General features: G+C 39.5%; 1 protein-coding gene and 1 long non-coding RNA gene across 2 annotated transcripts in view; one reads left to right on the forward strand and one right to left on the reverse strand.

The window, feature by feature from the left end:
• cdkal1 (CDK5 regulatory subunit associated protein 1-like 1) overlaps nt 1-14,066 on the forward strand; it is a 270,114-nt gene that overhangs the window by 225,496 nt on the left and 30,552 nt on the right. The window lies entirely within an intron of this gene.
• LOC141779406 (uncharacterized) overlaps nt 3,584-14,066 on the reverse strand; it is a 110,684-nt gene continuing 100,201 nt past the window's right edge. The window contains exon 5 of the long non-coding RNA XR_012596285.1: nt 3,584-3,783. This is a non-coding gene — a long non-coding RNA (uncharacterized LOC141779406). The remainder of the gene's footprint in view (nt 3,784-14,066) is intronic.

The raw sequence follows: 14,066 nt of genomic DNA on the forward strand, positions 1-14,066 counted from the left end.
ATATGGCAGCCTCTTAACCCTATTTTATACTGCTGTGATGCCCATTAAAGGACTGAGCTCACAATAATGCTTTCGCCATAACTTTTAGACGCAACATACTAAGCATGCATTTTTTTGAAGTGGTTTAATAGGAGCAGTAAACAAGATTGCTATTATGAGTGTATATCCTGGGTTTTTAGCTACGTGTGAGCTTCGCTGGTCTTGAGTGAATGCTGAGGGATTGGGCTTTTTGTCTGTGTGTCTGCTTCTGATGACTGTTGGTTTGAATGGCACAGCTGTGCGCATGCAGGCTAGCCTCTTTAAAGCTCCGTCTGATTACTACCTGCTCCCTTTGATTAATGTTCATTATGTCTGAGTGTGTGTGCGTGTGTGTGTGTGTGCTCTCGGAGTCAATTCAACCTGATCCCCCCCCCCCAAACCCCTCCACCACCATAAATCAATCAACACCATTGAAGTGCTAATATCGGCCCCTTTGTGAGCCATTTGCTCATTCAAGCCTCGTCTTGCTGAAGCCAATCTGACTTTTTCTGATGATGAGGATTTTGACTTGTCTGTTTTTCATGTTGACTTTTTTTTTTTATATATTTAAATGATTCTCACTCTCGTGTTTTCATCTACTGTATGTAGGGAAAGATGGATAGATTGAAAGGAAAGGATGAAACAAGGATTCAGTGAGATAATGCAGTTGATTTCACTCTGCTCGTTGATTGGCTATCGCAGGACCTGGTGTTCTCCGTATCACTCTGATGATTGATGAAGACTGACTGTTTGAATTGGGCGTATTAGACGCAAGCCAGAGTGACATGGCATTATGTTAAATATGGAGTTTTCTTGCTTGATATTTGGCTAGAGTAAAGGAGATTGTTACTAATATTTTTCTCACTTTTAGGGCTTTTACACACCAAGTCTGTATTTTTCGTATGCGTTTTTTAAAATCTGTCAGCAGATTAAAAGACGTTGCACACAGAAACCTTGCACACTAAGTCATGTGCATATTATTATTCTGTTGGTTGCGAAAATTTGCAATACAAATTAATTATGTGGGTGCAATGGATAGCGCTAGTCCCAAACGGGGCTAATGAATGATTGACATTAGCAATAAGCTATCCTTTAGCTACCCTAGAGCACAATCACTAATCTAATCTTTCATACATCCTTTGTTTTGCAACCATCCCCGATTCCAAGCTGTTCTGCAATCATCTGTCACAAAAAAATCTTTAAATGCAGCATTTCTGTATTCTTTGATTTCTTTATCGTATCGTAAGTGAATGTTTATTATGCCATTTTTGGATGATGATGTTTGCATGGACAGTGGCTCTGAGTGGTCAAAATACCCTCTTTTGCCTTTTGACGATGCGGAAAAAAAACACAGAAATCGAACCCTTTTCAAAAACTTAAATGACAGACTAAAGTTTTCGATGTCGGTGTGTAAATGTGATTGACACGTGATGTTTTATTTATTTCTAAATGTGCAACAATTTCAGACGAAAAATATGGACTGGGTGCGGAAAGGCCTTAACTTTAGAATCTCTCATATCTAAAGTATACACAGCAGATTTATTCAGAGAATGCAGGCCTTCTCAAATCATTCCGATCTATGTATGCTGAGTGTAAATGAAACTGTAAGGCCAACTGCTAGATGTTATTAGAGAAATAGCCACTTCAAAAACCCTAATGTAACCCTAACCTCAGCTCTTTTATCCATATAGCCTCTCTCTGTCTTTCTTTCCATTTGGATTAAACCAATAGGAGACATAATATGTGTCTGTATTCTCTCCAACTGTCCAGACCCATTCTTCTCTGTATCTCTGACACATCCATACATCCATACGAAAGCCTGCATATCACGCTATAGTCTGCACTTTGTCCATACATTGGCCAGTAAGCACACATCCATCAGCGTGAGTTTACGTCAACGCTCATCGAGCCTTTGGCCACCAAAGAGCCATAATACATTAATCTCCTCTCAACCTAGAAAGAGTGGGATATTTTGGCAAATGACGTAATCATGACAGTAGATTACTCTTCATATGATCTGATTGGAATCCCTTTTTCCACCATCTGAACTGAAGACCTTCCGTTTAAGGTGCCAATTTCCAATCTGCACACAGTCTGCACATTATGTTATGTTATTATGCTCATACATATTTCCCCGCCATCATGTCACATTCCTCGTCTCTCTGACACATAAATAAATTCAAACTGCAGCCTTCACCTCATACTACACTCACACAGTGTCCATACATTGGCTAATAAGCACACACACACATCAGTGTCGGTTTGTCAACTTTTTTTCAAACCCTGTGGCCAATAAACAGACATACTACATTCATCTCTTTTTTTTTTTTTTCTGTCCACTCACAGTCTATATCACTCACATACTGTACTGTAAACACAGTAGTGACATGCTGCATATTTATTCTGCAACCTCCACAGTGCTTGTACCATTTTACTTAAAGAGCTTATTCAAACTATAATGCATTTATGTTGCTGCGAGAGTGTGCAGAGGTCTAAGTACAGTTAAGACGCATGGCTCTTAACCTTGACATGAAACTGCTTAAGCATTGTATTCTGTTGACACCTGTATACTTTTATGGCTTTGATTCACTCATAAAAAAAACAAGCTTTTAGGTTCTATTTACATTAGCAAGATGAATCCGGTACATGCAACTCTTTCACTGAAGTGCAGTGCATCTTCTGTGGAATACGGGTTATCTTTGAAGGGAAGGAACGCCAGAGTGCATTGAATTCATTGTGTTATGTTAGCTCTACAGTAGGATTAATACTCCAATATACAATTTAAAATATGAAATTGAATGAAGCAGCTTCTGTCCATTTGGTGTATGGTGCTGACATCCATACAATCTGTGGCTGTCGCTATCTTTTCTTGCTGAACTTGCCAGAATGGCCACCTTTTGGGTTACTTGCCTTTCAGTATACATTATTTTTTTGTCACCTCAAGCTTGCCGTCTCCCCATAGGGAACTATATATTCTGTGGATTTCATGCTTCCCTTGCTGTGTGACCTTTCATATATACATGTGAGCTGTACTGTCAGCGCTTTCACACCTAATGTTCTTTCCATGCCGTACTGTGTCTATACCAGTAACAGCCCAAGGCTTTGCAGAGTTAACTCTACTACTTTTCTTTTCTGCTCACTTCTCCCTATAGGAATTTAACATTTCATCAGTGTCCCATTCCTTGCATCAAGATCTCCTGTCAGCATTTTTCTCATTCGGTCTCATCTTTTTGACCCATATAGCCGGGCCAACCACAGAGTTGCAATGTCCCATGGTATCTTGTCTGAATTCCTACTACTTTTCCAACTAAATTCGTATTTTCCCCTGCAGTAAATACATCACGTTTACATGTCTCTTTCACTTATCCTGACCTTTTTCCTGGTACTACAATAAAGTCTCAACCTCTCCTCGTTATACTAAGCAGAAATTGTTCTCCAGTTCTGGATATCAAGATAATAGTAGTGTACCAGTAACACCCATGTTCAAATTCAAACAATAAGAAATCTCATTTAGTGATGAAGAAAGAAACGTTTAACAGCATATTAAAAGTGATATTTCAGATGCTCTTAAAGCAATTCACAATGATCTTATCTTCCCAATAATACAAATAACGACCTCGACTGAAAGGCCTTGTATGTTCCTCGTCCCTTCATTGCTGTTTTGTGTGTTTGAATGCAGATTCCAACGTCTTCCTCATGTTTGCCGCCTCCCGCACATCAGACCTCCCTGTCACTCACTTGTGGTTACCATCTAATAAAGCAAAACTACAAAAGGGAAAAAAAGAGAGATTATAATGAGACTGCAAGAAGAAATCAAAGCCATACAGAAAATAAAACCTCCCCTCTTATTTTTCTTCCTTTCTGTATGCCCTTGGTTCGTCTGTTGTTTTCTTGTCCTTGGGTACCTGAGTGAGTCAGAGAGAGAAAAAACAGCAGAGTACTTGACAGTCCATCATTGCACCACTTCAGAATGTACCATCAGTGGGACATATGAAGAGGACACAAGCATACTGAGCCGTGCGCACACAAATACACACCGACAGAGAATCGTTAGCCCATGAAGAGATTCAAAATGTTGAGCGTCCAAGAGCGAACACTCTACATCACCGAACACTTCAATCTCCCTGTCAGTGTTCTGTACGCACAAGAGAAAGAAAAGAGGGAGGTATGCGGTATACAATGATAGTTATTAAAGGCTTCCTTGACATTGGCTGGCATGCACTGAACTCGTTTTATTTCTTGTTCGGTTGAGGAGAATGCTACCGTGAAGACGAAAATGCAACAGGCAAACCTGTTAAGAAAACCATTTACGGTATTTTCTTCAGAATATTTGTGTAGTTTACAAACAAAGAAGAGCTTTACTTCAAAATATTATTATATATATAAAAAAAAATGTACTCTTAGTTGCCAGTTTATTAGGTATGCCTAGTTAAAACTATCAGAACCACCCACCTCTCAGTATAATGCAATGCATTTCAACAACACCACAAACTACAGACTACAAAATGACCAAAGTGTGGTCATCTCTCTAAAACAGTTTCCAAAAGGAAAAAAACAAACAAACTGTACAACCATGAGTGGAGTTTTTTTTTGTAGGTCTGACAACTCCAACAGAGTGATACATCTTCTCTCTAGCTGATCACTCAACATCAGTTTTAGGACTTGCATTCTCCCAGTCAAACTTTCATCCACAGTTTACCAATAATCTACGTTTATCAATACGGCTGTCAATCGATTCAAATATTTAATCGCATGATGGTCCATAATTAATCACGTAGATATGCAAATGTATGTATATATTTATTATTGGAAATCACTTAACAACACAAAACAATGACAAATGTTGTCCAGAAACCTTCACAGGTACTGCATTTAGCATAAAGAAAATATGCTCAAATCATAACATGGCAAACTGCAGCCCAACAGGCAACAACAGCTGTCAGTGTGTCAGTGTGCTGACTTGACTATGACTTGCCCCAAACTGCATGTGATTATCATAAAGTGGGCATGTCTGTAAAGGGGAGACTCGTGGGTACCCATAGAACCCATTTTTCATTCACATATCTAGAGGTCAGAGGTCAAGGGACCCCTTTGAAAATGGCCATGCCAGTTTTTCCTCGACAAAATGTAATACAAGTTTGGAGCGTTATTTAGCCTCCTGCCAGAGAAGCTAGTATGACACGATTAGTGCCACTGGATTCATTAGGTTTTCTAGTTTCATGTGATGCCAGCATCTTCACTAGATTAGGGTTAAGTTGTTGTATGTGTTGTGTGTCTATCCACTATCCAACCTCCACACTATCCACAATCCTTTCACAATTGAACATATGTGGATAGAGATTTGTATTCATTGAATGAGGGCACCTGTATATTTACACCCACTTCCACTCCCTTTACATTTGTTTGAAAATCTGCCACATTTTACACTTGGAAAGGCAGTTGTAGTCTGTTACACTGACAGACTGCTGCCCTCTTCTTGGCAGCACAATTCTCTGGGTCTTATCGGTTTTCTAACCAAATTTCCAATCACTTTTATCACGTTTTTTTATTTGGATTTGCACAATTACTAAAAGCCAGAAAGGAGAAAAAAAAGGGAAGCAAGGAGGCCGAGATAGTACATGCATCAAAGGTCATGAGCCGGCTTTTAACCCAATCAGGCATTAAGAGTACACGATCCTCGCCTTATCCCACGGAGCCACCAGGATGGCCTTGCAGCTCATGTTTTTTTCTCCCTTATCAAAACACATACATACATTTCTCTCATTCTAATAGGACGACTGGAGGGCTAGCCTTGAACGGCAATCAGACGCGTTCGCCAGATAGGCCTTCCTATGCATGTATGATTTGTTGTGTCTTCAGGTGTGGCCTCCGGTGATAATCATAATCATACTGCTATTGCCAAGGCATTAGTTTCAGCTACAATTATAGATTCATGTGGATGTATAGATGTGTGCATTACATGTGCACTTTCTTACGCTCTCTTCCTCTCTCTCTCTCTCTCTTACACACACATATGCACATGAATTACACACACCAAGGCCTCCGGGCCCACAGGGACATAACGGACAATCAGCCTGACAATCACAGCTGAGCTCTGATTGATAGTGCAGTTGCTAACACACACAATTTCAGACACAGACGCTGTAATGCCAAGGGCTTGATCCCCACACCGGCCTCACACCACACGCACACACACACACATAAATAAATAAAATAGTATGGAATGTTTTTACAATTTCCAATCGCTGTGGCTATGTGAGATATATCAATTTTAACCATTCTAGCAGAGGAAAGAAACATAGGATCAGTGTTTAACAGTGTGGTATCAGAAGAAGAACTGTGTAGGCCAAAGGGCATCGGTTACACAGTCAGTCGGGAGGTGAAATCTGCAATATCTCATGTAATGAAAGGTGAAAAACATACAGTACATGAAACTTTTTTGTCATTTTTTGTTTAATTTTTGGTCAGGCAGATGTCTGTAAGATGATTCTCCATTCAGGTTCTATGTATCAACAATATTGAGATTTTGTCCAGTTAATATTTCTTCTTCTAGTAACTGACCCTTCGCTAAACCCTGCTCCCCCAAGATGTGAGAGCTGCATGGTGCCCACACTGTCACTAACTGCACTCCCTGCATAAATATGAAGCTAATTCTTTGGAACAACAAAAAGCAATTTCAGAGAGAAGCAGACAGAAAGGTCTACAAAATGCGTCTGAAGGAAAAATCAGGATGTCAAACTGATTCAGCTATGAAAACAGGTTCAAAAGATAAAGATAGAAGCTTAAGTCTACAGATCACAGTGTAAAAAGTGAACCATCGCATCACCTGGTGCTCAAGACAGAAGACAATACAATTTAAGGAGCAACACTGTTCCTGTAAAGCTGGATAGGTCTTTATTCACTGTCACTATCATTAAAAAGCAAAAGCAGCATGTGTATACATTCAGTATACGCTATGATTGGGCAAGTCTACGTTCGAGGGGCGGGACTTAGCAAGGGGTCAATTAATGTAAGAGAACTTGAAATATTGACGAGGAGTTAAAACTTACAACATTTGGAAGTTACTGTGACAAGTTCCACCTACAGATCTGATAATGTAGAACTCCTTCATTTGATTCTTTCACCATGACACTTTATAATTTTTGCTTTAAGGCATCATTTTTGCATATTATCAAATACAGTATACGCGTTTTTGGGTGTTAGTGGGATTGTATTTCCGTGTGTGTATATCATGTAATTTAGTAACTGATGTTTCTGAGGCTTTCATTCTGTGTTTTTCTGCCATGTCTCTATTGTGATGTGATTCATTCTTGCAGCTGAGACACTAAACAGCCTACAGGCTACTGTCACAGGTCGGTGTGTGTGTGTGTGTGTGCGTATGGGTGTGTGCGTTGTGCTTGTGTGTGTGAGAGACATCCATCTATCTCCTTTGACAAACTAGATGTGTCACTGGTGGCAGAATAGACTGTCTTTTCTGTTGGATAGCTGAAATTGATGAGGCAATCAAGTGTGTATGTGTCTGATTTTTGCGTAGCCGTGCCGCCGACATACAGTATGTTCTGTATACAGGAGCAGAGCACATTAGTACTGTATAATGATCTTCAGGCCCATGTTCCAAAAAATGGAAATACATAAATCAGTTTTAGGTAACAACTCATGATTCTGTTTCTCTCTTATTGTGTCATCTTTCTTTCTTCTTTAGCTGCAATGTAATCTATCTGTCTTCATACTGTGCCGTATATGGACAATGACGGATTTCTAGTTGCTTTGGCTCCGTACTCATGATATTGACATTGGATATCAAATTAAAACAACCAGTATGAGTTCCCTACTTTTTAATTTAACATCCATATTGGATAAACAATGAAGGAGTTGTAACCCAATATGTGTATGTATGTAGTTTGGGTAGAAAATAGAATTTCTGGTCAGCGGATTCCAGTTAATTTATTTCATTATTGCATATTACATTTTTGACACTTTGAGAGAGAGAAGTCAAATGCCGTCAAATCAACTATATCAGGTTGACTTACAGAAAAATTACTTATTAAATCACACTGAAAAAAAACAGATGGATACACACAGGAGAAAAATGCATTGTTTTATCTTTTTGGATGACGTTTCCCTTTGAGATTTTTTGTCAACGTATTTAGAATCACCATGAGAATGTTTTAGAGTTGGTTATCAGAGCTGCCGCTGAAGACCAAACCTGCACTAACATTGAAAAAGTCTTGTGCAAACAAAAGTTGAGACGTCTTTAATTGCCCATTGCTGCTGCAGCGCTGTCTTATACTAACCTTCGCATGTTTGCCATTCTTTCTTCCACTCCATGAAACTCGTTGTAAACTCCTTGTTTGACCGAGTAAGTTGTGCGACCTCAACATTCATCAAATCAAACACAGCGCTTTGTTCAATTTGAGGATAGTAGGAGTACCATTCTTCATTCTTGAAAAGCCTGTTTTGTAAGCACAAGCTTAGGAGTGCTTGTAAGGCGAACACTTATAGTTGATGCTTGCAGTGTTTGTTTACTGTATCACAAGTGAGGTGAACAGGTTTATATGTTTCTCACTTCCCGTACTGTAGGTCTTTTGACTTGCTTGCTTGTCTATCCTTTGCTAAACCGTTCTTTACTTGCATTTCTTCCTGTTTATCTTCTTACTCTTGCTTTCTGTGAATTGGCAACACATTGTTATTTAAGTTTAACCATTTATCTTCTTTATTTTAGTGTGTGTGTTTGTGTGTGGGGCATAGTCTGGTGAGCTTTGGGAAGGCTAGAGAGAGGGCCTGGAGGGGGGGTTGTAGATTTGATGCAGGTGCAGAGCATTCTGTCCTGGCAAAAACCTCTCATATTTCACCAGCCCTGTTCAGAGAGAGGGAGAGGGAGAGGGAGAGGGAGAGGGAGAGGGAGAGGGAGAGGGAGAGGGAGAGGGAGAGGGAGAGGGAGAGCGGGGGTGGCTACGAGAGCCAAGAAAGCATTAGAGGTCTGGTGTATAGCCTCGAGACACACACATACCTAGTGAGGCTTCAGCCCAGTGTGCATTGAGGGAGGTATATCAGGGTAATTGTTATTAAACTAGCCTAAGAGATGCTCGGTATAGTGGTGTGTCGGGGTCTTTGTCTGTACTGTAGGTGCGGAGCTTTGTCTGTTTTCATGTTGCTCTGTTTGCCCATATGTGTGTGATTTTGGTTAGTTGTGTTGGGTCTGTGTGTACCAGTGTCCTTTTTATCGTGCTAATAAAGTTAGTATTTTGGCTGGAACGAGGCTGAGTTAAAGCCAAGGCACAGATTTTACCACATTTATCTTCTTCTGTCACTCCATCGTGCATCTCCTCTCTGTTCATCATTCATCTATTCTAAATCTCCCACACGCTAATTTTATTTTCATGGCAGTCATAATTCTGCTATATTCCACTGTTCCCAACTTCTTAAAGGGGTCAAGGGTTTAATATTTCACACAGATTATAGCTGGGTCATTGGTTTATTGCTATTCAAATGAGTGCTTTGAAGTTCTACCAGTAGAAAACTAGCAAGACAATTGTATTTCCTTGAGCTTTGACTGCATGGAAGTTGCTCTATAAAACCAGGGCTCTAATTTACTCAAAAATAGTGGAGGAATATTGACATATAAAAGTCGTGCTTTAAAGGTTCAATATATGTTTAATTCAAAATACGACAAAACTTGCAGAAGGTCATGAAAAATATATATTTTTCCTATTGTATGAAAAAATCATCTTGGCTGCTGATAAATTCTCCAGGTTCCAAGTGGTAGTTGAAGTCTGACAATACAATACCTGACATTTTGAGTGTATGTTCACCAAACATTACGACACCTTGAAAAATACACTGGTGGCGATAATGTAAATTGTGCTACTTGTATATGTTTTTGAAGGTCCCACGTAAAGTCAAGAATTATTTTTTCTGTTAAAGCAGCAGTGGGTAGAATTTTAAAAAAAAGAAGTTATTTTTACGTATTGTTACGGTCACTATGTCCTAACAGTAGTGCATGAGACAGGTAATCTGAAAAAAATCATGTCCCTCTGTGTTCTCCGGTGTCCTCCGTTGCTTCTAATGGCATTTGCGAGATTTCACAGACCGGAGGAAAACAACCAATCAGAGCCGAGCTGGAGCCTGTCATCTATGAGCAGCTGTCAATCACTTGTGACCTCCGATTAAACGGTCAAACTAAGAGCACTGGTGAAATATGAATCAATATGCTGTTACTGTAATGTCTATTTCTCGCCTCAAATGTTTTCAGAAACATCTTGTAGTGTACTGTTTAGCTGTAAAATGAGAAAGTTTGTGACCCGGCAGCCATGTTGAGATCAGTTGAGGAAATACCAAGCACCGCCCACCAGCCGGACTTATAGAGGAATGCAACTTGCATTTGGTTTCAGGTTCGTGGATGGATTCTAGCTGGGTTAACATAACAAACATCAGGTTTTGAAATGTTCCCTCTCTCTCTGTCTCTATCAAAACACACCCACTGCACTATCTGAGGTGTTTGGATAAATATGCCATGTGCCTTTCAAAGAGTACTTCATGACTCTGTAGTCCACTTGTCTTACTGGCAGGAGTGTTTGTGTCTAGGTTTAGTCAAAGCCGAAGGACTCGCAAACTTCCTTTTTTTTCACTGTTTACATTCTGTTACCACTTAAATTCAACTGAAAGCTCAAAGCCATTAATTGCAGTATTTCCTTCCTTTTTGTTCTCTTTAATTTATTCTTGTGTAATCCACATTTCAAATGCTTTGTATCAACCAACCATCATGATTTATTCTGAATCATTAGTCATTTGTATTTTATCAAACTTTCAAGTGGTCTCCAATAATTCAAACATCATTACTAATCTGACATCACAGATTGTCGGAGCCAGTCGTATCAGATTGTAAACCCAGCGGCGGTGGTTAACGTGGCTTTCCTTTCTTTAGTGCAGCCGGGTAGATGGTGAGTCACTCCACTGGCTGCCAAAGTACCCATTTCCTCAGACATATTAGACTGTAAACCTGATATCATTACACTCCTGCTAGGCTGAAAGTATTGGGCACAAAGATATTGGAACATAATGTGAAAGACAGGTGAGTGCACATGAACTTCAGCTGCTGCTGATGGCTGAGCGTGAACATGAAATGATTGGTCTAGAAGGCATTTTAGAGGGCAAAGATCGGGAAACTACGCACAGACAATTGTTGTATTTAAAGAGTACATGGAGTAAGTCATTTTTTGAAAATGTTCTCCTTTTTTATTTAGCTTAAATATCTTATTTTTCAGTTTATTCTTTCTTCTAACCTTCCCTCACTTCCATCTGTCCATCCTGTCATCCTCTGTCTACTTCGCTCTGTCTTCCTTCTCATGTTGTAACTGTATTACTCTGTGTAAAGTATTTATGTTCAGGCCTTGTTCCAAACAGTTCATTTGTATAACTTTGATCCGTGTTGATTTTACATTCGTCCCCGCAAACATTTAACCAAAGCCACCCTTAATCCCCGCAGTCTTTGTGGCGAACACTGAAAAGTTTGAGTCTTTTACTTTGGTTTCGACTTTGAGGGTAAAAACAACACACCCAAACCAACAGGGGTGTTTTTTCTTCCTCTTTCAAGACGCTTATTCAAAGAGAACCTCCAAAAGATCAGAGCATCTCTCTTTAGCCCAGTTAAATCACTCCCCGCAAAGATTGTTTAGCAGGCAACAAAACAAAATCTCTTTCTACAAGCGGCTACAGAAGGCTGCGTGTGTGTGTGTGTGCGGGTTTGTGCTGCTGATTATTTGATGTGATTTGTGAGCAAGAAGGCATATCACACTCCACCATCCTTCTCTGTGTATGTGTGTTTGTGTGATACAGTAGAGAGAAAGTGTGAGTACAGGAATGATAGGAGTGGATAATGAGTTCAAGAAATAGATGAAGAAATAAAACTGAGTGGGTCAGAGTAAGAGAAAGTGATGTATACAATAAGTATGGAGTTTAGCTTTGGTGTTGCATAAGCCTGCAAGCCAACTGCTTAACAGTAGGGGGTACGGTTCACACGCGGCTGTGTGTCGGTCGACCACTGTGGTAAACTGTACTAATGATGAAAAGCTGGAAACTGTTTGAGGGGGAAAGTTTTTCTGAAACAATCAGCACCATTCAGAAGAATGCAATCTAACACAAATAAAAGTACTTTGATGTAGACCGGCAAAAAATAGACACAAAACAGAGGACTCTGTTACAGCATCCAATGCAGGGTGCAATGTTAAAATTACATTTTGAAGTTTGGGACTCGTAGTTAATCGGAATATGCACGGCTGCATGTAGAGGGGAATATTTGTGCCATATTAATTTCCATTAGCCATATAAATATCTTATTAGGAATATTGTGGAAATAAGGGGGAAAAAACTGAATATTTTGTGCATGTAAACGTAGTCAATGACTACGTTTACATGCACACTAATATTCCACTATTTTTCTAAATGGCAATATGGCAATATGACAATATTCCGAATTTGATAGTGTCATGTAAGCAGCATATTCCGTTTGGATATTCTGAATTAGGCCTTTTTCCGAATGTATCATTTTCCGATTAAGACACGTGGGATATGCTGATATTATTCAGGTTTTAGGAGCATTCTTTGGATATGTATACAGCGCATTCGGAATATGCGTCTCAATCGGTGTCTCAATCTGCTTCTCAATCGGCGTCTTTACGGCAACACAGCCCCACGGCCTCTTGCCTGTTTACGGCCAGCTCTGTGCGTTTTACACAAACCAACTAGCCAACAGTTTGCAAGGCTGGGGTAGAGATGCATGCCCAAAATAGAATATATACCAGAACATTTGACTAAGTTTAAAAGCACAGAATCCGTGTTCCATGAAAATGAATATTCCACTAATAGTCCCCTTTACATGCAACCGGGCATACTCCAATTAACATAAAACGCCCCCATGACGTATGTCCATACGGCTACGCCCTTTAAATAACTTAAATTTCCCTCCTTTTACAACTGCAGTCATGTTGCTCCCGCGGTGAACCCTCGTGGTCACCGTTCTGCAAGTTTTGCAAAACTGTGTTCTGCAAGCTTTTCTTTTTCAATACTCCTAAAACCCGAATATACAGTATATCGGCATATTCTAGGTCTTAATCGGAAAACGCTACATTCGGAATAATGAGGCCTAATTCGGAATATCCAAACGGAATATGCTGTTAACATGACTCGTATCAAATTCTATGACTATTGTGATATTCTGAATAATAGTGGAATATCAGCATGCATGTAAATGCAGTCGATGATTGACTCTGACTGATTGGATAACATTTTATAAATCATTTCTTAATGTTTATATACTGCTTATAAATGCTAAACAGGGGGACTTTAAGTGTCCCACTGATTGTTGTTTTAAGTTATGTAGCCTAGTTATGACACAGAATAATTAAGTGTGTGCTGATTACATCTTTATAGCAAGATCTGAGAATACCTCCAGCCAATGAGAACCAAGTTTAACTCAGACTAGGCACCATCATCGCCGCTTTGATTGGTGTCACACTGTACATCCGTGGACACGTTGCATTATTAACTTGATTTATTGTCTGGAGTCAAATAAATAAATGTAAATAAAAAACTCTATTATATCATTATATGGAATATCCCATCCTTACATAAGGATTTATTGCGAGCTTTAAAGATAGCGAGCAATAATGCATCACATTTTCAGAATAGGTTAAGAGAATGCAGTGTGTCCTCATTGTAGGCACATGCTGGGTGCTTGGCAATGTGGGTTTGGATTTGGCTGCCCTTGTATTAAGAACACAGTCATGCTAAAGGACATTTTTACTGTCTTTCTTTGTTCAGTATTGCCATACTGGCACCACAGTAGGTATATATTCAGCCTATTTAAAGTCTTCATTTGTTGTTTGTTTCCTTTGACACTGACTATTAGCTTCTTATATTAATCCCGTGCAACAGTCTGGCTGGTTAGAAACATAATCCAGTTCCATGGTAAACAAAAAAAAAAGAAAAAGACCACATATGCAGCGAGTGATTTTTTTCTTTATTTGTGACGCAGACGGAAAATGTCGGAT

The sequence above is a fragment of the Sebastes fasciatus genome, chromosome 12 (assembly GCF_043250625.1).
Source record: "Sebastes fasciatus isolate fSebFas1 chromosome 12, fSebFas1.pri, whole genome shotgun sequence".
Lineage (NCBI taxonomy): Eukaryota > Metazoa > Chordata > Actinopteri > Perciformes > Sebastidae > Sebastes > Sebastes fasciatus.